The sequence below is a fragment of the Oreochromis aureus genome, linkage group 3 (genome assembly GCF_013358895.1).
Source record: "Oreochromis aureus strain Israel breed Guangdong linkage group 3, ZZ_aureus, whole genome shotgun sequence".
Lineage (NCBI taxonomy): Eukaryota > Metazoa > Chordata > Actinopteri > Cichliformes > Cichlidae > Oreochromis > Oreochromis aureus.
Window position 1 is genome coordinate 78,248,803 of NC_052944.1, and position 25,078 is coordinate 78,273,880.

The window sequence follows — 25,078 nt, forward strand, 5'->3', positions numbered from 1 at the left end:
AATTGCGACTTACAGAAGCATCTAGTTACCCACTCTGGAATTAAGGCGTACAGCTGCGACTTTTGTGGAAAAAGGTTCAGCGACAAACAGTACCGAAATATTCACCTACGGTTTCACACTGGAAATGATGTTTCCTGCTGTGATCAGTGTGGAAAACTGTTTGCAACAGATGCACAGTTACAACAACACATGTTTATCCACACTGAGGAGAGACCTTACAAATGTGACCTGTGTGAGAAGACTTTTAAATCTCCACATCACCTGAAAAAACACCAACGGATCCACACCAGAAAGTAACTCTACAAGTTACTGTGAGGATGTATTGATTTTTTATCTTGTAATTGTAACCTGAGTGTTTGGAACAAGTCTGATCAGTAAACTTATGGAATTATATTGAATGAACTGTTTGGAAAAATGAAGAATCATTTTCGCTCAGTAACCTGAGTCTTATAATGTAAACAGTAAAATGTAATTGGACGTTGGCAGGGATGCTTTTTATTTCAGGTGACATTCAGGATAAAAACGTTGAAGGAATTCTCTGACTTACACTGACTTTGTTTAGAATCAGAGCGACACAGACGGATCCAGTTCTCAACCCTGTCGTCACTGTGGTGGTGGGAAAGAGTTTCTCTGTGACCTTTGTAGAATAACTTTCAATCATCAACGGGACCAAAAAACCACATCAACGTAGACACACTGGAGACAAAATGAACTACTGCAAAGAATGTGGGAGAGCCTTACACACACCAAGTACATTACAAATACATGAACTCTTCCACAGTGGGGTGAAAAAGCACATCTGTGACCAGTGTGGGTCATCCTTCACCACTGGACATGAGCTTAAAGAACAAGCATAAGCGAATCCACACAGGAGAGACACCATACAACTGAGACACTGTGACAAAAGCTTCTCACAATCAGATCATCGTAACAAACATGATTGTAGACACATGGAAGTGAACTTCAGCTGTGAGCAGTGTGACAAGAGCTTCAGGAATCTCAGTTCATACTCCGAACACAAACGATTCCACGCTGTAAATTAACTGTTTCTCTGTTACCAATGTGCAAAAACATTCACTTCATTATCTGCTCTTTGCAAACATCAGCCTGATCATGCAGGACTGAAATCACTGGATCACAATGAATCTGAAGAGAGAAAAAGATCCTCTTCTGGTTTCAGGGTCAGACTTAAAAACCTTGAGATCAGGCTCCACAGAGTTCAGCTGGAATCTCCTGTAAAGAGTGTCAGCTGATGTCACACTTGGATCTGATGAGGTAGCTCTCATTTCTGGAGCTGCAGTGAATAATCCTGAATGTTACATTTAGGAAGTTGCATGTATAGATAGGCATATCAAGTTTACGTTTTTTCCTTTGAGGGATTTTAATTCTCTAAAATGTTATCCCTGTTACATTTTAATCTTTGTTCCCTTAGGACACAGTAGTGTTTAGTAGTTGTACTATTAAAGTTATAGGAATGTCTTTTTTACCAAACAGATCACAGGTGACTGCTTTTAGTTATCACGATTCACACCAGCGTGTATTTTTGTCTTAACGACATCATCGGACTTCTGCTCTTCATCACTCTTTTCCCTCCATTCAAAATAAGCCTTATCATTCAGAAGATTTAATATATGTATATATACATGTATAGGGATAGGAAATTTCAGTGAGAGCCACCTCCCAAGCCCCATCCAGATGCAAATGCTGGGCAAGATCAACGCGAAAGCAGCTGCTCACATTATTTTTAAATACATTTAGACTAGCGTTTGAAGATAAATTTGCCCGCGTTGTTTATGTTTCGACAGAATTTTAAACTTGTCTGAACTGTATTTGTTCATAGTAAGTAATAGAAAATGCTAAGTTGCTTAAAGCGGAACTACAGGAAATTTTTCTTTGCTCCTTGGTTCCCAGAAGTGGTTCTCCTTTGCCCTAGACTGCAGTTCATTGTCACTTTGCAGTTTCCACGTCCACTTCATGAGGTAAAGAAAAAGCATCCTTACATCTTAGTACAGGGGTGACCACCTCCAGGCCTCAAGAGTAGGGATGGGTACCGGTATCTGGTACCACATAAACGGTATTAACCAGACCAAAAAGCAGCACACATTTTGGTGCTTTTTTCCTGAGATGTCATACACTTTGGATTCTAGCCAATCATTTTACGTTTCCCAGGATAGTAGGCGGGCTCAGGTATGTACGTTCTTTTCGAGCAGAGCTACAGATTAAAAATATCCCAGGCGAAGCGGTCAAAAGTCTGGCTGTACTTCACAGCAAAAGATGCAAACTCAGCAGCCTGCAACAAGTGCTTTAAGGTGATACTGTGCAAAGAAGGTAACACCTCAAATCTGATGAAACACCTGGCGACGCGTAGCGGGGTTTTTTTAAAAGCAGAGAAATGCACCTTATTTGATAGTGTGAGATTATTCTGTTATCATATGTTACCTTATATCTGTAATCAAAGTAGTTGAATTATGATATTGCTGTAGATCATATTATACCCTGTCAAGAGTTTATTTTCAATAAGACATTCTTCAGGCTGAATAAAGACACTCAAACAGTTAGAATGTAATAACATTAACGTGCACGGGTGAGCACTCTGACGAGACTCACGCACGGGTGAGGACTCTGGCGAGACCCACACCCTGAGTGCAGGCACAGTTCTTTATTTATAGGTTACATCGCGTATGCAAATACGTCACATTTCCTCTTTACAAATTCCTTTAAACCAACAGTTGTATATGTGTGTGTGTGTGCTTCTTTCTAAAAGACGTGGCGCTGACTTAATCTTTTGTGGTTAGGGAGTCGCGCATCTGTTTTCCTGTTGTGGTTTAGGTGCCTCATCCGTTTTCTATTGTAGTCTGGGTGACCCGCATCTGTTTCCTGCTTAAACTATATGTATTGCAGAGTTCACTGTCGGGTTGCATGACAATGGAGCAATACATCGAATCTTGTGACATGGGGAAGTACAGCAAATTCTGTGAAATATATAAACACTTTACAATATGCTTGAATATTAAAAGATAATAAAACAAAGAATAAAACACATAAAAACATAGAATCTCATAACATTCCCTCCTGTTGTTAATATATTTCACTCATACTTCATAGGCTTCAGTAGACAATCACTTGTTTGCACATTTTCAATTGCTACGTCATGTTAAGTACAAGAAATTCTTACACACAGTCTTCTTCTTCTTCAGTTGCTATCGGGCTATAAGCTTGTGCCAGGAAGATTCCGGTTGCAGTGTCTTATTTGGATAAACAAAAGATACACCCTGCTTTTCTGGGACTCTAAGTCTCCATAGGCAGACCATGGTCATGTTATGGGCTAGTTCGGGCGGTGTGACCGGAAGTGTTGTTAAGTTCTTTATTGGTTCTTTTGGAGCACATGCACGCAGACTTGTATTCATTACTGTTTCTAGAGTTTGTAGTAGGTTTACAAAGAATGCCATTTCAATTTTGTTATGAGGTACATAATTATGCATCGTCGTCGAGTCCTGTTGGGGACTGGGTCCTCTCCATCTGAAATGTCTGAATGTTCATTTTGCACGTCTATGTCAGGCATTGTTTGTGAGTGTCTGAGTAGTTACTTGAGTGATGGGTTGCTCTTCTGGTTTTGCAGGTTGGACTGATCTTCCTTTACTCTACCGGGCAGGTGGGGCTAGGTCGGTGCTCGGGCTACAATGGGGTTTCTTCAGGTCGACCAAGTTCACCAGATCACCTAGTGTGTTGACTGAAAGCGAGAAGTCAAGAGGGCGGGGTATACCCAATCTGCCCTCTCCTCCACTCACAGATCACTAGATGATAGGTGGACTGGCGTCTGGGCTTGTGTCCCCTTGTACTTCTTTGGCGTGGCTCTGGTGGATCCACGAAGGTCTTTCAGCGATCTTGCACGCTGTTGGCGTCGTTAGCAGGACCTGAAAAGGGCCCTCCCACCTCGGAGAGCTCCAGTTTTTCCTCTGGAGTACCTTGATCAGGATCCAGTCGCCTGGTTTCAACCTGGAAGAGACTGGAGAAGAATCATTCGGCAGTTGGTTGCTCAGAACTATTTCTTTGTTCTCTAGCAGTTTTGTCATCCATTCTGCTAGGGTTGTTTCTCTGACTGACTTGTCTATTGGTTCACTGGTGATGAGCAGAGGAAAAGGTCTACCATGTACAATTTCAAATGGTGTCAGTTTCTGCGAGCATTGGGTTAATCTCATCCACATTTTTACTAGGCCTATACACTCAGGCCATGGCCTTCCTGTTTCTTCCATGCATTTTCTAAGCCTCTGTTTTATTGTGCCGTTTGTCCTTTCTACTAGGCCGGCACTTTGAGGATGATAAGCACAGTGATATTTGATGCTGAATCCTAGTGCTTCAGAGACTTTGCTGATTACCTCATTGACAAAGTGTGTCCCATTATCTGATCTTATCAGAGTGGGGATGCCATATGTTGGAATAAAATGGTTACATAAGCATTTTGCTGAAGTTTCGAAATTTAGAGTGTGTTTGAAATTTAGAGTGTGTTTTGGAGATTATATCTCCTATCCCTCCTGTTGACGCATGGAGAGTAACTCCATGTGTCACTAAGGCTGCTGTTTTGTGTAGAGATTTTGGAAGTATTGGTTTTCCTTCACAAATCATCAAGTCATCTTTTAGTTGCGCTCCGCATTTCAGCCATTTCTTTTGCTCAGCTGTGGGAGCTGCTTTTTGTTCATCCTTTGTGTTCATCCTTTGTCAGTAAAATTGTTTCCCTTTGTAATTTCATAGTCATTCTTCTGATGTGCTGCACACTTGCAAATTGCTAAATGTCGCATCACATGAGGAGTTTCCTCCCATGTAAACAGATGTGTGCCATGATAAAACCTTCTCCACACACTAGAAACAAAAACTAATTTCAACCGTTGTTACATCTTATTCACTTATTTTATAACACAGTTATTTTTTCAAATCTAATATCAATCAACTAATTTGCATATCAGCTTATAATGCGCTAAATTGACAGGTCAACAGAAATGCACGTTCAAAAGATTATCACAAAAGAGAATTTCCTCCATACAGTAAATTACTTGTGTTGCATCAATCAAGCAGAAAGCATCTCACAATTTATTGTATTACCAACTAAATTTATTGTCTGATCACTGCTTGGTCATACCAGACTCTCTCTGTGTCTTTATTTTTCCTTCTCTGTTTTCACAAACGTTTCCTGCAAGCTGGAGAGTTAAATGTCAGTAGTGGGTAAATTCAGCAGTTGATAACAAAACTATTAAGTTTTTCCTGTTTTAACACCAATGTGAGATATAGAGGCGCACATATAGTGTGTGCTCTAGTGTAAGCTGCTCTTCATTGCATGTATGTGTGTTAGTACGCTTGCATGCAGGGCCTCTGGGCCTGTCTCACCCAAAGGGCATTTTCTTAACAGTTGCCTTTCACTCGCGTGTGTGAAGAAAGGCAAATGTGCTTGTAGCAGTTGTGAGATTATATTACATTATACCTGTAATCAAAATGAGTGAATCATGATACTGCTGTAGGCCACATCATACTTCTTAGTTAAAAGAATTTGAAAATCATTAGATTTATTAGGTAGGTTTGTATTATCCTATACTACTGATTCACTGCTGATTTACTGTGAGTGAGTTACACTGTTTCATGACATTTCATACTGCCGAGTTATGAAGAGAATATTGTATTCAGAGAGTAGGGGCCTCTCTCTTTTTTTTTTTTTCTTTGTGATAGTAAAGAGAACAGAGCACATGCCACGGGAGCGTCACCCCCACCCTTGGTGGAAGCAGAAAAACAGGGAGCCAAGGTCATAACTCAGGCTCACAAAGAGTCAGAAAGAATGTGAATACTTAGTTTTGTGGCTGTGGCGCATTCTGTATAGCTTCTTTTCTTTGTTTAGTAGCTTTCTGCCTTCACCTGAGGGTGTGCCCTAAGCATGTGACTTCAGGTCTCCATAATTGGAGTTTATTTAAAGATAAACAAGATGATTTCATATATTGCTCGCAGATCATGCACTAGACGATATGTTGCAGTATTAGCCTGCTTCAATACTTAAACAAAACATCACTCTTTGTTCTATTATTATTATTATTATTATTATTGTTATTATTATTATCCTGTCTCAAAACAGAAAATTAAATTGTAGTTGTTCTTGGCTGAGAAACACAAAACCTCTCCTTTTTTTTTTCTTTCAAAACAAGAACCTAAGTTTTAATCTCTCAGCCTTGTCACATAAAACAAAACAGATAACCCAGCTCTCAGCTGGCGCTGGACTTTATCATCATCAAGGATACAAAAAGAAAAAGAAAAAGCTGCTGCCAGAAACAGAGCAGAAGTGTGAGGAAAAAACTGAGCTCACAGACAGCTGCATGTGTGACCTTTAATATGCAGCTTCTGCACTAAAAACAAATAAAAATAAAAAAAAAAATGTGTAACTTGCTCATCAGCTTGGTAGTGTCCACATATTTAATTCATTTTATTCAGCTTCTCAAACCTGTAGCTTTAGCTGTTGTATACAGGGTTTGGCTTATTAGTTGTTAGTATAGGTTTGCTCTTCATCTCAACAAAGTCTCATCTAAGATGACAGGTTTACAAGCAGGTCAAGTGTCTCTATGCACCTGATTAGTGTAGTTATTTCCTTATTTTCTTCATCTCCTATATCATTGTACTGAGTTTGAGCAAACCTTAAGCTTGAATCAGACTACTTTTGACAATCTTCCACCTCGCATCATAACTGACTGAGGTGCCTCTTCCTATTAATAGTATGTCATTATTAATGTTATCATTGTATTGTTTTTCCTTTTTTATAATAGCAATAGTATATCACAATACACTACTTTACTACTAATATACAATAGTATATTAGTTTATATTTTATTATGTATCCATCACGGGTCTGTGTGAACCTGCAGCTTCACACCTTCCCAAGCTGGAGACATTTCCTTAACTGAACAATGACACAGCCTTAATATACCTTATGCATCCCTCTTTTTATTTGATATATTTTGTGTGAATTATCTGGTTTCACGCATTCTATTCATTCAGCTTGGTTGTCTTCCCAATTTTGTTTCATTGCTTTAATTTAAGTTAACCTTAATTTAACCTTTTGTTTATTCCACTTCATTCCTCTTTCCATGCTTTAAAATATTACAACTCTTGTGTATGTTTTGATTTCTTTTTAGCTTCCTTTTCAGTATTTATTTCTGCTTGGAAGGTTTCTTATAATTTAGTTAATGCATTTTCCCTCCCACGTGGGACATTTAGGTTTTCTTTGGATTTCTCCATCTATATGCACTAATTTGTCCGGCGCCTGGACATTTCTTTTCTAGCCACTGCTCGTCAGCAGTGAGTTTTGTTGTTTTATTTCCCATTTTGATTTTGTGTTATTAATACTACAAACAGAACTGTGTGACCTTCTCTGGTATTAGAGTTAGGGGAGGTTATTAAGGCAGCCTTCTACCCTTGTCCTAATGTCAAGGGTGGCCTTAATTTTATGCGATGAAGCGCAACCTTTTCCCTTCCTCACCAGTATTTCAGTCGACACAGGAAAACAATAGAAGTGGTGTAGGGTCCTACTGTCCCTCTTCAAATGACACTCACTTCCTCTTTTTAAATACAAACAATTCACATACGCGGTAGTGTAATCCTATTTTAATTGACACTTTCCTTTTCCCATTTACTCCCGGAGTAAATTTTGTCGACTACCAGCTTTTTTTAATTGCGAAACGAGTCACCTCTGGACTGCCAGTTTCGTCTTACAAGCGAGTCTTTTAGACTACCAGCTTTTTTTTATTGCGAAACGAGTCTCTTCTGGACTGCCAGTTTCGTCTTACAAGCGAGTCTTTTTTTTTTTTAAACTGCCAGTCCCTACAGGACGAGTTTTTCCCTTAGAAAAGTGTCAATCTAAAAGACGATTATTCGCGATGTGTCTTTGAGTGTTAATATTCACCTGGTTATGATGATATAAGTGCCGGTCAGAGATTCCTCCTCGTTCCCCAGGATCGTGGACCTCTTACTAAGAACGCTGGCCAACCCCGAATTCACGTAGTTGGTCTTTTCTCCTTCATAGGAAAGAGGCTGTCGACAGACTTCAGCGCGGGCTCTCCACGATGTCAGGAAACGACGAGGTCACTCTGTTGGAGCATAATTCGATGTCCAAAATCCGGGCTCGAAGGACCAATTAAATGTCAAGAGTTTATTTTCAATAAGACATTCTTCAGGCTGAATAAAGACACTCAAACAGTTAGAATGTAATAACATTAACGTGCACGGGTGAGCACTCTGACGAGACTCACGCACGGGTGAGGACTCTGGCGAGACCCACACCCTGAGTGCAGGCACAGTTCTTTATTTATAGGTTACATCGCGTATGCAAATACGTCACATTTCCTCTTTACAAATTCCTTTAAACCAACAGTTGTATATGTGTGTGTGTGTCTGCTTCTTTCTAAAAGACGTGGCGCTGACTTAATCTTTTGTGGTTAGGGAGTCGCGCATCTGTTTTCCTGTTGTGGTTTAGGTGCCTCATCCGTTTTCTATTGTAGTCTGGGTGACCCGCATCTGTTTCCTGCTTAAACTATATGTATTGCAGAGTTCACTGTCGGGTTGCATGACAATGGAGCAATACATCGAATCTTGTGACATGGGGAAGTACAGCAAATTCTGTGAAATATATAAACACTTTACAATATGCTTGAATATTAAAAGATAATAAAACAAAGAATAAAACACATAAAAACATAGAATCTCATAACATACCCCTTAATATAGAGTGTGTGATCAGTATGTATTTTTAGTTTGCATTATACTTCTGACTTAAAAGAGTGTGAAAATCATTAGATCTATTGGATTGACCTGTATTACTCGACACTGTTGAATGTGTTACACTGTTTCTTGACATTTCATACTGCTGAATCATGAAGAGAATGTTGTGTGCAGAAGACCTTGTGCCTATAATAGAAGAGAAAAGACCACATTCCATACCCCCACCTTTACAGAGAGCAGAAAGACAGGGAGCCGAGGTCATAACTTAGGCGCCGTGGAGAAAAAACATGTGAATGTTTAGGCTTTTTATGACTAGGTGGGGGCTACTAGAGGCTATAAAGGCTGAGTAACCCGTCACCATTTTGAGACTTGCTGTGACCCTCTGCAGGCAGGTCTCCCCATCATGATGGTTCTTATGCTCTTAAGTGTTGAATTATATGGAAATAAAATATTGTTGATTGAGCATTTATACACCGAGTATTGTCCTTCCTTCAGCCCAAAGATTAAAAGAACTGGGAGATTTTAACAACTTGGTGCCGTGACCCGGATCTTTGGTGTGCTGAGGAGGGGCAGATTTGGCCTGTGGTGAGATCGTGGGGCGAGGCGAACAGAAAGGACCGGTCCACACAAAAAGGTAAGCACAGCCTTTTGTATTATAAATACCAAATGTGCATATTGGGCTTTCCAAATTAATCTGTTCGCTGAGTTACACGTATTTTCACATTAAATTTGTCGGTGTCTGGTTTTTGGCGCAAGATACTAACAACATAAGTTGAGGCCGAATTCCAGTGTGTTAGATAAACTGCTTCTACCAAGAAACTAATAATACACTACGTTGAGCTAGTTGCAGTTTAATTGCTTCTACCAAGAAACTAATAATATACTACGTTGAGCTAGTTGCAGCCCACTTTACCTTCCACATTTAACTTTGTCTAAGACTGGCTTCTGTAGCAATAATACATTAGAATCTTTGGAGACGCGGCCATAAGTCCAGTACATTGAATAGAGGTTTTGAAGTGGGTTATGGTGTCGGTTGAGTCCTCGTTGATGCGGCCATGAAATTAGTATGAAATTAAGGTTAAGCAGATACTGGCTTACGGTGCGGTTGAGCGCCGACAACGCTGTAAATCTGGCACGTCCGTAGGTTTTGGTTTATGATACGGCCGTGTTCGGTGATGCGACCGTAAGTGCAGTAGTGAGGGTTGCTGGTTTCAGCACATTGAAAAGAGGTTAGACGGTGGTTTATAGTGTCGGTTTTGAGCCTCGAGGGCTGCGGTCATAAAATTATAAGTAAAATATTTACTTCACCCCGATTAAAGGTAAAGTAGACGCTGGTTTATGGTGTCGGTTTTGAGCCTCAGGGACGAGCATCACTTCTGTTTTATGATGCGATTTTGCCCCGTGGTGGCGGCCATAAGCGCAGTGAAAGGGGTACATGGTGTATGGTGCGGTTGTGCTTCGGAAGAGTTCTAACAGTTGAGCTTAGAGGTTTCTGTGTAAATTTCCGCTGATGAAAAGCGCCTCTGTGGGTCTCACTGCTGGTGAGGCGCGCTCTGGGCGTTAATGTGTGTGAAGCGCGCTCTGGGTGCTGTTCTGTGTGTGAGGCGCGCTCTGGGTGTGTTTCCGTGTGTGAAGCGTGAACACAGTGACAGTGGCGGTTGATGTGTGATTAGGAGGACACTAGAGTAAAGACACATTTTAGGATCAAAGGTTGATACCTAGTGTACCTGTGGAAATTAATTTTGCCCTGGGGTTGGCTCCCCACCGTACGTTGGACGCGCGGCGTGCGGACCAGCGGCGTCTGGAGGTCCAGGCTTATCACCTGAGAGCTGAGGGCCCTCAAACGATAACAGAATAACACTGGAACGGCCGCGTAATCACGGGTTCACATTTATTCTGGACTAGACCAAGACACATTTTGCGATCAAAGGTTGAGCTCTAGAGTAGTCAAATAAAAAGGTTGAATTCCTCGTTTCAGTGGTTGAAATTGTTGTGTGCCTGTCCCCTGACGAGTGTGAAATTAAATAAAGAGGGAATTTGGAGCCACATAGAGATAGACGGGCATAATTGGGTGCATTACTCTGTGGTGTAATAAAAATAATAAAAAAAAAAGGAGAGAGAGAGAGTAAGAGGTGTGTAGTGGAGAATTATTGAGGAGTAGAGAGAGGAATGTGTTGGGAGACTGACGTGCAGTTTGCGCTGTCAAGGTGGGCGTGTTGCCTGCTTATCTGTTTAACAGTGATGAAAATGATATTAAATAAATCTCTTAGTGTGTTAATACAGGAAGCTACGGACCTGGACCAACTGCCCCCACAAGCACAGCGGCCGAAGCAAAATTATAGTAATGGGAACCACACCCAGCAAGAATCAGCAGCTGTGGAAAAGACAGCAGCGAGGAGAGAATTAGAGGAGAAATTAAGAGACGTTTTAACACAAAATTGGGGCCAACAGACTTGTGGAGGTTGGGAAGGCGTCCGGAGCATTACAACAAAAGGTGAAACAAAAACACACACAAGCAGAGAAATGTGAGAGAAAGGCTCCTTTTAAGGTAACGCCTAGTTTGAGAAAAAGTTAAAATTAACCTGCTTACAAATGCACACACATGCAATGAAAAAACAGCTTACACTCATGAACATGTGAAGATTTTCCAGCAAGGTTAAAGCAGCAAAAATTAACATACTTTTGTTGTTAAATGATGAAGTTTATGCATTACTGACAAATAAACCCTCTGGGTTGCAGGACAACAATTTACCTTCAAAGAAAAAAGAAAATAAAGAGACTGGTATGACCAACCAGTGATGAAATAACAAATTTAGTGGTTAAGAGTCAAATTGTGAGATGTTTTCTGATGATTGAACAACACAAGTGATTAAAGAAAATTTCTCTTTTGTGAGTTTAAACATGATCTTAAGAATTTGAACATGTGCATGTTGTCCTGTCAACTTGGTGGGTTATCAGTTGATTATATCGTGAAAAAAAAAAAAAAAAAACAGGGGGAGAGAAGGCTGACACAGGGCCTGGCCCGGTGTTTCTCCCCTCTCTTTGTAACACAGCCAACACAACATCATTTTCCTGTTCGTACACTTCTGTTTGTTTTGTTTTGTTTTTTGTTTTTTCTTTTTATGTTTAATTACAGGCTGCTTTGCCGGCCCTGAAAGCCGAGGCTGACCTGGACTCCTGCTCTCCCCTCTACGTGACCCTGACCAAATGCTGCAACAGCTGGACCCACAACAACAACCTGAAAATGTCAACAGTGCTGCAGGAATGCGATCTCATGCAGCAGAGACGGAGAGCACTAAACCTAAGGCCCGTTTCACTACACGGGGGAAAATTCCCAGACTGCGTCAGCTGACAGAGCTGTGACGAGACGCCCGCCAAGCCCGAATGAAAAGTAAGGCCGAGCAAAAGAATGCTGACCTTGATAACTCTGCATTCACACTGTGCAGGACAGTGATGGACCAACACGGCAGCGAAAATGGGCGTGACTGAGACCGAAGGACCAACTGAGGTCAAAAGGCACCTCCGAATGGACAAAAACACAGAAGAAGATGCAGGTTTCACCCGCAGTGAGTATGGACTGGAGAAAGGACTGCCCCAATTGGGGTCAGAACCAGGATGGACAGAACTTTGAGCAGCAGCAGCAGCAGCAATGGTGGCAAACAGACTGAAAAGGAGGAGGGCAGGACCCCAGGGCATGCTTCAGGCCGTGGTTTACCCAAGACACCAGAACAGGAAAGTGATGAGCACAAACACACACATCTACATACACTGATGAAAAGAAACACTCACATGAACAGATGTGCACTCGTTGATTGAGTGAAAAAGGACACACACACACACACACATTGAAATGCTGATTCACTGAGAAGTGATCCACACACATACACATGCACACGCTTGTGCAATGAAGAGTGATGCACACACACACACATGCTGATGCAATGAAGAATGCTTTGCTAACAAATGCTTATGCTGATATGCAAAATGCTGCACACAAACATCCCAATACATAATTTTTATGAGGAGCCATTGATTATCATTGATTATTTAGAATGTGTTTTATGTCACCCAAAGGACATTTATGTAGATTTGAGGAATAAGGTCTAAAACGGTTTTGGTTATGAAAACAATGTCTGTGCGTGATGTCTGTTTATGGCTCAAGGCCTTGACTGAATTCTTTGCTGTGCTTCACACAGCCCTGATGAGGAGCAGTGGCACAGAGTGAAAATGATGAACTAATAGTGTAAGTTTCAGGTCGGAGTACGGCATTTTCTGTGATTGAGATTTAATTCAAGGAGGAACAAAAGGTGTTACGGCACCTGAGGTTCTCATTCCCACACAATATTGTCCCGGCAGGAAGCAAAACTTTCCTGTGAATTTCTGGTTGATTTTTTGGTTTTGCTTAGCGCTAGCTTGATTTTATCAGTGAGCTTTGGCTTGTGTTCTCTCTCTAAGCGAGAGAGGGATGATTTTATGTTTGGACATGTCTGCAACGGGCCCTAGTTTGTGTTATTTTTATTAGTATTTTGTTGGTTACGTCTGTTTTCGTTTTTGTTACAGTGCACTGAGGAAAAACATCTGAGAGGTGTGATCCACCGGTGGTGATATTTTGTGAGTTCATGATTTAACAATCAGCTCTTTAAACCAGGCCTGAAAGATTGAGATTTAAAGCGCTATAAAATATTATTACTGTAAACAGTTGCAAAGTGTGCTTCTCCATGATTGTAATTGGCTTGAGAGAAATTCACTTATATGGGACACTGATCACGTGAGAAGTCCTGAGTCTAAAAGGATTGCAGCGAGTCAATCCAGTCCAAAAAACAAGGAATTGTCTTCCTTTTAAAATGATGACGTCATCTTGCTGGTGATGGATGCTCGAATAGGTCGCGCGTGAGACTCCATTATCAGCAACATCTGGTATGAATGTGTGTGAATGAATGCATGTGACTGGACTGGGATGGACTGATGACTAAAAGTTTTGACTGACTTGATACTGAGACAATGACTGCACCAACTTTAGGATTAGTAAATGCCAACAAACAATTCACCCAGCCGGCAAGAGAAGGGTGGATGCTTCGCTTTGTTTTGTTTTGTTTTTGCAGGAGCAGGAGGATAAGAGAGACTGAAGAGGAGACGGTAGCTTCACATGAGAGTGTGGAACTGCAGATTTAACCCTTTGGTTGCTAATTTTGAGTTCTGAGATATGATGTCACTAACCTTCCCTTTTAATTTTCTAGCTCCGATGAATTGACACATGGGAGTGTGTCAAAAAGGGGGGAGTGGAAGTTGAGTTTGAATATCAAACAATGGTTTTATGAACATTTTATGACTTTATTTGTGTGTTTAATAATTTAGGTATGGTAAAACTTAAGCTTAGGGTATGTTAGACTTAGAAATGGTTCATTAATTTTTGATTTCTTTTACACACACATAGATTATGATTAGAATAAGTCCCTGGGTCAGAGAGTCCTGAACATAATATATAATAGATTATCAAGGCTGGGGAGAGAGGTGTTTTGGTTTTCTGTCTCTTGCAGAGAGAGGAACAGACACCAGACGGGGACACGGAGATATGAGGACCCTTCACAGCAGAGACAGATGTAGGGACTGCCGAGACAGCAACTGGGGTCAAGTGTCATGGCGTTTGGGCTCCTCGAGAGGATGGATCCCATAAACACAGCAATAACCATGAAGGGGTTGGCCAAAATCTAGGAACACCAGACCAACGAGGTTCGAGAGGCTCTTGGCAAAAAGGGGGACACGGCGGTGACCCCAAAATACACAGATCTTTGTTTGAAATCGGGCAGAATAATCCCTGATCTGTGCAACGACTAAAGGGTGGTCTAACCCGGAGGTCGAAGAAAGAAGCTGAGAATCACCCAACTGGAAGATACTGGTAGCTGCAGCAATAAAATAAAGGTTAAAAGCTCCTTAGACAGAGGTTCTAGTCTGAGTACATTTGAAAGGTATAAGGTGGAACCAAAAATGGGAGTGGGAAACTGTAGCACCAAAATAAAGCTGTGGGAGAACTGGGAGTGATGGGAGTGTCATCTGTAACTGCTGTTATGGTTGTAAATCTAATTTTTCTTGCATCTGAACTGCGTAAACACAGAGGTCATCCCACATATGGTCCACCCGTTAAAGGGGGACAGAGGGCCTCAGGACCAAGAAGAGCTGGACCTTGTAACGCTGGAGTGTATGTTATAAGTGATCTCTTTTTTAAGAGATCAAAAGGGGGAATTGTGAGATTATTCTGTTATCATATGTTACCTTATATCTGTAATCAAAGTAGTTGAATTATGATACTGCTGTAGATCATATTATACCCCTTAATATAGAATGTGTGATCAGTATGTAGTTTTAGTTTGCATTATACTTCTGACTTAAAAGAGTGTGAAAATCATTAGATCTATTGGATTGACCTGTATTACTCGACACTGTTGAATGTGTTACACTGTTTCTTGACATTTCATACTGCTGAATCATGAAGAGAATGTTGTGTGCAGAAGACCTTGTGCCTATAATAGAAGAGAAAAGACCACATTCCATACCCCCACCTTTACAGAGAGCAGAAAGACAGGGAGCCGAGGTCATAACTTAGGCGCCGTAAGAGAGAAAACATGTGAATGTTTAGGCTTTTTATGACTAGGTGGGGGCTACTAGAGGCTATAAAGGCTGAGTAACCCGTCACCATTTTGAGACTTGCTGTGACCCTCTGCAGGCAGGTCTCCCATCATGATGGTTCTTATGCTCTTAAGTGTTGAATTATATGGAAATAAAATATTGTTGATTGAGCATTTATACACCGAGTATTGTCCTTCCTTCAGCCCAAAGATTAAAAGAACTGGGAGATTTTAACAATAGCTTGCGGCAAGACCGAGCACATCTACTGCGGGTGTGGTGCCTGTTATCGGACCCGGAGTTAGCAACATCCCCCAAGAACCCGAAGAGTAGAGTCCTGGCCCCTAGCCCTGCCAGTGTAGCAGAAATTATGACGGATGATGATGGCAGCAGCAGCCGTTCTTCTCTGCGTGAGTAGCTTAATGTTGTTTGTGTGTAATTTACATTGAGTAGGCTAACCACGTTATTATATTAATGCATGTAAGGTGAACTAGCAAACACCGTCGTAGTTACATGCGGCTGTCTTCTTGTTTGATGGCAGATGCTCCCTTCACCCTGGCCAAAAAGGCCAAAATGACCAAAGAAAAAGTGGAAGACAGCTAAACATGAGAGGCTTTTGGACAAAGTTTGTGTTTTTTCCATTCTTTAAGCACTGCTTCCAGCCAACAGTGATACCATATATGCCCTGTAGCTGCAGAAAAGGCTAACATTGTTATCTTTTTACAAAAAACAGCTGAACATGAGAGGTTTTTGGAAAATGTTTGTGTCCTCCATTCTTTAAGCACCGGTTCGAGCACCGTTTAAGCACCGGCACGGTTTCAAAAGTACCGGTTTGGCACCAGTATCGGATAAAACCTAAACGATACCCATCTGTACACAAGAGCCAGTATCTTGTAGGTTTTAGATAACACCCTGGGTCACTACAGATGATTAGTTCATTGCCAGGCCTCTAGAGAACTTCTAGAAATGCTGATGGGGTAATTCTGCCCAATTAAGTCAGCTGTGCTGGATCAAGGACACAAACCTGCAGGAAACCAGTTCTCAGGCCTGGAGTTGGCCATCCCTGTATTTGTGGATACAGTTTCAGCAACAATAGAAAGACATGGATTTGTGATTAACTTGACAATGTCCTGCATGATAAGCATTTCCTGGAAACACCTGTCAAATTCTGCAACTTTTAAATTCACTGTAGATTTCCTCACCTCTAGTGTGCCCTTTAATGGCAAAAGTATGAGAAAATCCTCCTTCGTTGACAAGTCTTCAAAAGCCTTTCATAGCGCTTATATGATCAGCAGCTCAGAATAACCTGTCGAACCTGAAGCAGTATAATATGTTCAGACTGACAGACGGGGTCATAGCTGCAGTGATGCAAACGTTGCACCGATCTGTTGTCATGAAGAGAGAGTTGAACGTAAAAGTGAAGCCGTCAATTTACTGGTCCAGCAACGTCACTACCCTCATCTGTGGTTTTGGCTAGTGACCAAAGACTGAGGTCATGGATACATATGGTGGTAATGAGCCTCCTCTGAAGGGTCAAATTATTTTTGTCATGTGCATAGTTATACAAGTACAACACGCTGTGCTTCCACTTAGCAAACGTTTGTTTGTTTGTTTTTGTTTTTTTTGGGGGGGGGGAGTGTTTTGGAAAACTATAAATAATGAATATGATGATGACAATAATTATGTTTATTATTGTTATTTATTATTATTATCATTTGCAGTGGCACTATTTCCTCGTCATGGGTTAGATATCTAAGATCTAAAATCTCAGTAATTTATAGATCAATATTTCCCCCATTTAATATATGCAAATACTATGATTACAGAACTTTGAGAACAAGATGCATGTAAGACATCTGAAATGAAAAGTAACACATTCTTCTTTCTCAGGAGGTTATGAGGTTAACGTGTTTTCATTTGTAAAGCAGCTGAGTTCCTGTAATGCACAGTTTTACCAGCAGATGGAAGCAGACATCAAATGTGATTCATGACCACTTAAACGTTTTCACTGAAAGGTTAAATGGGGGGACCTATGTGCCGGTTCAGGACATATGAAGTGAAGGTGTTCATGATGTGTGCCTGTTAAACCATAGAGAGAGAGAGAGTCTACAAATGTTTCCACAAGAGGATTTATAAAGCATGGAAACCCAGAGGAGAAGACAAACTAAACTGCTGCTGTAAAAACAAGACCATAAATAACAGTTACATTGCTTTGTACATAAAGGAACCAGAAGATGTGATGCAAATTCTGTATTGTGAAAAAGTGCATCTACATGTACGTTTATTACACATAAAAAAGACATTTATGTTCAGGGAAAAAAAAAGACAAATATAAAAATCTGTAACATGTGGATGTCCTCTGGTCTGAGGTGCTGGGGGAACCAGTTAGAGACCAGCAGCTGGATGTCAGTGGTTGGACTGGTGGACTACTTCAGTGAAGAGTAGACGACATCTGGCTCTGAACACAAACACACACAGTTCAAACAACAGGAAACATGATTACAAGCTTTGTAGTTCAATCAACACCTTCTATCTCCACCTCTCTGCATCACACACAGTCCCAGTTCAGACTTTATTGGGAACCAGCTCAAAAACAAATAACAATTCGCTGAACCACCAAACTGTCACACAGGGATAAAATGGTAATGTCATTATTTGAAATGTTAGCCATGTTTAAACTAAACAGGATCTACATGATAGCAAACAAAAGAAGAACAGGCTCAGTTTAGCAATGAAAAGAAAAAGATATCAATCAATTTGTGGTTAATTTAGCATAGCATGAAGACTTGAAATAGCTAACTGTGTTTTGTCCAAAGCTAAATAGCAGCTTTACCAGGGCCACATTTTTCTGTTTTGACATTAACTGACATCTTTGGTTGTCGATGGTACGTTGACTGTAACTGAAGCACGCTCACTACAATAAAACACATCAGAAAGCACTGTGGGTATAACGAGTGCTACTATATTATTTATTGCACTAAATCTATGCTCAGACTGACTGGCTGCATGGCTGCGTTTGATGTCTAATACACTGGAAAACGTGTGAAATATTCAAAATTCAAAAACACCACTGACAGCTGGTCCATATGAGGTGGACCTGTGGCTGAGTTGAAGCTCTGAAACACTGGCTCCTCAGATGGCATGCAGCTGAGGAGCCAGTGCATAAATACCGCTTAGCAATCAACCACAGTGACAGCTTCAGTATTGTGGTGAACATAGGTGTGCATGTGTGTGCTATGTTATTTGACTCTCTTCATATTTACGTTTATAACCTGCAAAGACTTTCCACTGTTTTTCTCTCTTTCTCTGCAGAGAAATTCAGCGTGACCAATAAGGAGGGGGGCTGTTCAGGGGGAGCTCCAGGGTGGGGAAATGTTATCTTGTTTAAGTGCACACTGTCACACATCATCACAGAGCACTAAAACCTCTAACAGCATAGACAATATACGTGCCCAAACTAGGACACAGAGCAGTGAGAAGTCTCACGAGGTTCATACTTCAGAAAACAAGAATGAACCAGCAGGAAGTAGCTGCAGCTGTGCTTTTACATGTACAACTTTAAAGAAGTCAATATGATTAATTGTAATAAAGCACATTTCGTCTGTTCAATTAAACAACAACATAAAGGAATAAACTGCGTACTTCTTGTCATGAGGAGTGCTCAACGTGTTATATGTTCAGTACAAACTTAGTAGTAACTAGTTGACTTTTGCACACAGGTTTGATTACAATTACAAACTTTAGACAAGTCAAAATTATTTAAAGGGACTAGAGTCAGAAAAAAAGTCATTTTAATCCAAATTATAATACTGCACATTTCACATCTTTGCAATGACATAAATACCATCACTTCTGTTTTTCCGTGCTTCTAGAAGCAAATCTTATCACTCAGCAGCCATCTTGGTAGCACTACTGGGGGGAGAGCTGGGTAGTTTTGGGTGGCTGTAGCACAGGAGGTGAAACGGCATCTACTGTTCAGAAAGGTCATGGTTTGTGTGTGTGAATGTTAGCTAGAAAGCACTTAAAGTGCTTGTGTTAATGGGTGAATGCGGCATTTTGTATTAAGTGCTTTGAGTTTTCTGGTACTGTAGAAAAGTGCATATAAGAATCAGAACCATTCTTTTTCTACTTCCCTTGTGTGTGGCAGCCTGTTATGGCAGCTCTGCTCATTTCTGAGCTGCTCTCATATTTTCCTCTTTTCTTCTCCTAACTTTTTACTTAAGTCTCGGGTTAGGTATCGTCACTGAATCAATTCGATTCTGATTCACAGTTTGATTCGATTCGGGGGAATTTGGCCTCAGACAGTCAGAAATATTATAATTCTGATCACGTATCAGTACATTTCCATATTATTAAATATATAAAAAGAAATCTGACACTTGCGAGACTTTATCAAAAGGTGTAAACATCACAGCAAACTAACTCAGAAAAACATGAAGGTGAATTTCGTGGCCTGGGATTTTATAGCAGATTACCTTAAAATATTCTACAGTAGATCAAAAATGAAAGAAAACCATTAATCAACATATGAACATTACCTGATGATGCTGAAGTGAAGCAGAGCAAAGTTACAGACGTTTTATTAGAGACACACCTAAGCGTTTGCAATTTTGCATAATTTTAAAAACATTAAAATTTGCTCAGTTGCTTTCTTTTCAGGAGTAAGTGAAAGAAGAAGAAAAAAATCCAGCAGCCGACAGCGCTGTACACAACAGCAGACTTGTGCGTAATAAGCAAGCGAATAATGCAGAAAAGAGATTTTTAGATGGGAAACTGTTCTTGAAGTACAGAGAGAAAGAGAGAGAGAGAGAGAAAGCTGTGGAAGAAGTGTGATTTTATCGTGGTGGAAGCAAAATAGCAAAAGTAAGAGGGAATTCATGACGATGTTTATGTGAAACGAAATGTGAAGCATAGTTTGGATCTTCTTTTGCTGCTGGTTTAATGAATTTTGGTTGGAGAGAGATAAAACTTGCAGCTTCAGAATCAGTGCAAAAAGGGCGTAAACACAGAGCGCGGATCAGAATCAGCGAGCTGTCGGCTTACAGCCCCGACTGTGTCCGTGCCGTCCAGGTGAGAAAGGCGACGTCTCACTGATTCTGATTCGCAGGTCTGCGCTTTGTGCTGGTGTGTACCTGCTCTCATGTACTGTTTTAGCTGTTTGGTGGTTGTTGAAATTTTGTGAGGTTTAACCTGAGATTCTGGCATTTCAGGCAAAATAAATTTATATTAAAAAATCAATTCAGGATTTTAATGAATCGATATCACGTTATCCAAGCTAGAATAGATTTTAAGCGATAAATCGATAATCAAAACCCATTAATTTTTTTTATTACTGGACATATTTATTTGTTTCTTTATTCATTGTTTGAGAAATTTGTAGTCAGTTAAAGATGTGTGTATTGACAGTTTACACAGGATTGGTGAATCCCAACAACACCAGCATCACACACACAATCACCACTAAAAAAAAGAAAAGAAAAATAATTACCTCTGCATCACCTGATTGGATCTTTTTGATCATTTGATATTTTAACAGTGCTGTATGTTATTTCATTGTCATATATAATGTCATCTTCTCCAGCTTCTTCTCGTTCTGATGGAAAGATGAACAAAAATGAACAATGACATACATTTAAAGGCCTTTAGTGGAAAATGCATTTAGGTGAACTGCAAATGAGGTTGAAACATGACTGTAGAAAACATAGACGGCCTAACAGTTCCCCAAAAGTGAAGCCAAATGATCTTACACCCCCTCCCCACTGCTGTATAAACTGCTGGTTTGGATTCATTCTCATAAACTTGATTCAAAAAACTAAGTTAATGCTCTAAATTTACTCGAGAGGGTCACAAACAGTAAGCCTTCGTAATTGTGTTGCTAAATGCTAATCATTAGCACTAAACACAATAACAAAAAGGACCTATAGAGTGATGTTAGATGTTGTATAGATCTACAAGATGGCACATTTAAATACAGCGCTGTGGTTATGATGACCTTAATTTAACATGGAGACCATTATGGTAAAACCACAAGCACAGATCATTAAAACCGGAGCATCTGGATACGTATAAAGTGCAGAAAAGCATGTTCAGTCACGTTCAGTGGGCATTTGATCCAGTGACTCCATCTGATGTCAATGGCCCCAATAAAAGGACATTTGGCTTAAATTTTGTACATTGAAGGGAAGCTGAGGCATGACCAAAGAATGGAACCAATTTATTACACTGAACAGTGTTTATGTAAAAGTCTGAGTCTCACCTTCAGGTTTCCTGTGAACACATCGTCTCAGCAGCAGAACCAGTAACACCAGTAGAACCCCAACACAGACCGAACAAAAAAATGACAACACAGAAAGAATGACAGGAGAGAGAAAGGCAGAAAGAGTGTGGGAGCTGGAACCAGGAGGAGGCGTAGATGCAGGTGGAGAGGTGGATGCAGGTGGAGGTCTGGTGGTGTACCTCTCTAAAAACCCCCCCCAAAAAACCAAACACAGTCATTAAGTAATCGTCACATTGGGAATGTTGAAATCTGCAGAAACAGGTGAGTGTTTGCTGACCTTGGTTTGTTGTGCAGCTCAGCAGTGAGATCAGAACTAAAGAGAAATGAGACTCAGGTTGATTTGAGGTGAACATAAAGAACAACTCCACACAAATAGCTGACGAACACACAAACTCGTCTCTCTCTGATATATCTGTTCACTTCCTATTTGATGACAGCAACTGTGGTGGGGCGTGGTCTGTGGTGCTGCTGCAGGTGAAGCAGATGCACCTGAGCAGCATCAATAAACATGCCTCGTTGCATAAAATGGGAACTGGGTCCTGTTGTGTTGTTGTTGTGTACATGTGACTGCGGAGCTGCAGCGTTATATGTGTGACAGCAACCGTGAGTGGAATAAAGAGATGATGGAAAGCATTGAACTGTCGTCAGGTCTGCCCTGGGTCATTTACAGCAGCATAATTCAATAAAGCTTGAAAAAATTTTATAAAGTAAGGTTGAAAATTTGACAGATCGCCCATATTCTTAACAAATTTTTAATCTTTGGGTCTGCAGAGCTGGAGCCCAGCTGTCACTGGTTGAGCAGCAACGTATTAGTGTAACACTTCACTGAAGTCCAATGCGGGGTTAACAACATATACAACACAATAATAATAAACACACTCACACACACACGGGGCCAACTTTGAGTCCCTGATTAACCTCACATGTCAAGTGAGCATGTTTTACGATTTTACACCAAGTTTTATGTTTGAGGAAACAGATTTTAAACAGTCTCTGCTTCTTTTTACCTTAAGAGCTCTTTAAACCATCATTATTGTTACTGTAGGTGCACTGACTGCACTGTGGAGATATATGGACAATGTGCACTAATTATAAATATTTCTCTTAAACTGTTCAGCTGTGTTGATATAATGAGTGAATGATTTGAGCTTTTCACTGCCTGCTGTGTTTCCTCGACTCCTGAGCAAAGATAAAGAGTCAGTTCAGACCTGCAGTTGGTCCTCGTGGTGTTTTGAACTTGAATTCAGCCTGATTTGTTTTTCATGTCTTCTCCTCCATCATCAGTTATCAGGAGAGCAGACAGTCAAAGTACAAGAATTCAAACAAACACAGAGATTCTACTTACAGAGCAGACACAGCACAGATGTTTCCTTCATCGTCCTTCTCACTCATTTCAGCTTTTTTTCATTTCTGTCACTGACACCAAGTAAAGCCCGCCCTCTTCCTCTGAGCACCAGCTTTCTATTGGTTCAAAGACAGTGAGGGGGGACTCACATTTTTGTGTAAAGAATACATATTTTAAAACTATAAACACACTGCAGTGCCCTGTTTCCTAAATGCACTTCACTCTGTTCTCAGTGATCTGTAGTTTGGTTAATGAACAAATCCATGTCCATGTAGTGGACGTCCCCCTCAGTGAGAGAGGCAGATATGAGCTGAAACACAGGAATCAAACCAGGGACGCTGCTGTTATGGAGCTGAACTGGAACCATTCAGACACTGAGGCCCTCTGAACACATTTTAATTACAGCTGTGCAGAGACACACTGATGACTGACTGGAACACTAGGAAATGTGCATCTGGCACAGTGACAGAGTTTACCTTTTGAAAAAAGTTGGCCAACTTCTTTCTCAAACATCTCTTTCTTATCTGGGCTAACCTGATAGGCATGGAGTTAAATTGGTGTAGGATTAGTTATTTCCCTTCACTGTGTATAGTGCGGGAATAGCGCTGAGGACTTCAACTGTTGGGCAGTAGAAGGAATACTTTGAGGACCTTCTGGATCCTACTGGCACACCTTATGTAGAGAAAGCAGAGTCTGGGGATGAGTGGGACGACTCATCCATCACAGGGAGTGAGGTCCCTGAGGCAACACCTTGATGGCAGGGTGCCTGGGATGGAAGTAATTTGTTCCTGAAAGCTGTAGATGTTTAAAAGCTGTCTTGGTAGACACGCCTCTACAGCTTTGCAACTTTGTAGTTCTTTACCAGTTCTTGGGGATTCTTCAGGGTGCAGGGGAGTTTACCCAACCAGTCTACATATGTTGTGTATGCCTTTCAGAGGTGTTTTGGGAATATGCGTTGTCTGGCCTGTTGCTACTGGCCATTCGATCCATATAGAACCATTGCAAGAGCTTGGTCTGCACATCCACTTATAAGTCGGGATGGTTTCTGGAGGGTGCTGGACTCCGCCAGGGCTGGCTTTTGTCATTGAATCTGTTGAGATTTTTTATGAACCAAGTGCTGGAAGGCTTCCACTTTGGCATTCTCACAATCTCATCTTTGATTTTTGAGGATAATCTGGTTCTGTTGGCGCTATCAGGTGGTGACCTCCACCTTACACTGGAGTGGTTCGCAGCTGAGTGTGAAATTGCCTGAATCTGAATAATTGCCTCCAAGTCTAAGGCCATGGTCCTCAACCAGGAAAGGGTGGAGTGCTTAATCATGGTCAAAGATCAATTCCTGCCCAAAGTGGAGGAGATCACAATTCACAGTCATATCACACAACAGTCACCTCAAAGCACTTTATATTTTAAGGTAGACCCTGCAATAACACATACATAGAAAAACCAAACAATCATACTTCCCCCTTTGAGCTAGCAATTTGGCAACAGGTGGAAGAAAAAACGCCCTTTTAACAGGAAGAATCCTCCAGGAGAACCAGGCTCAGGGAGGGGCGGCCATCTGCCGTGACGTGTTGGAGTTCGAGAAGGAAACAGCATAAAGACATGCTGTGGAAGAGAGCCAGAGAATGATTTAATGCAGAGAGGTCTATTAACATATAGTGAGGGAGAAAGGTGACTGAAGAAGATATTCTCGATGCAGCAACTAAGGGAGGATTCAGAATCATCTGATCCAGCCATAACTATACGCTTTAGCAAAAAGGAAAGTTTTAAGCCTAATCTTCAAAAGTAGAGATAGTGTCTGTCTCCCAAATCCAAATTGGGAGTTTGTTCCATAGAAGAGGGGCCTGAAAACTAAAGGATCTGCCTCCAACTCTACTTTTAAATACTCTAGGAACAACAAGTCTAAGAGCTCTAATGGGGTAATTATTGAACACCTTTCAATAAGGGCCCATGTCCTCATTATAGGTTTGGCAGCGTTTGTGGCATTATGAAGAGATTAAGTAACACTTTTTATAAACTGTAGACACTTTCCATTATTTTTTCCATTCTTAACATCTCTACTGAGAAAGTCTGTGACCACAAAGAACTTG

General features: G+C 40.9%; 2 long non-coding RNA genes across 2 annotated transcripts; both read right to left on the bottom strand.

Moving 5' to 3' along the window:
• Positions 1-2,555: 2,555 nt before the first annotated feature.
• On the bottom strand, positions 2,556-4,449 carry LOC120438261. Its single transcript, XR_005611739.1, has 2 exons — positions 3,588-4,449; positions 2,556-3,519 (listed from the first exon to the last, which is right to left on the bottom strand). It is a non-coding gene; the product is annotated as an uncharacterized LOC120438261 (long non-coding RNA).
• A 13,338-nt stretch (positions 4,450-17,787) lies between these two features.
• Positions 17,788-21,956, bottom strand: LOC120438293. Its single transcript, XR_005611781.1, has 4 exons — positions 21,921-21,956; positions 21,623-21,826; positions 20,855-20,959; positions 17,788-17,824 (listed from the first exon to the last, which is right to left on the bottom strand). It is a non-coding gene; the product is annotated as an uncharacterized LOC120438293 (long non-coding RNA).
• Between the last annotated feature and the right edge of the window lie 3,122 nt (positions 21,957-25,078).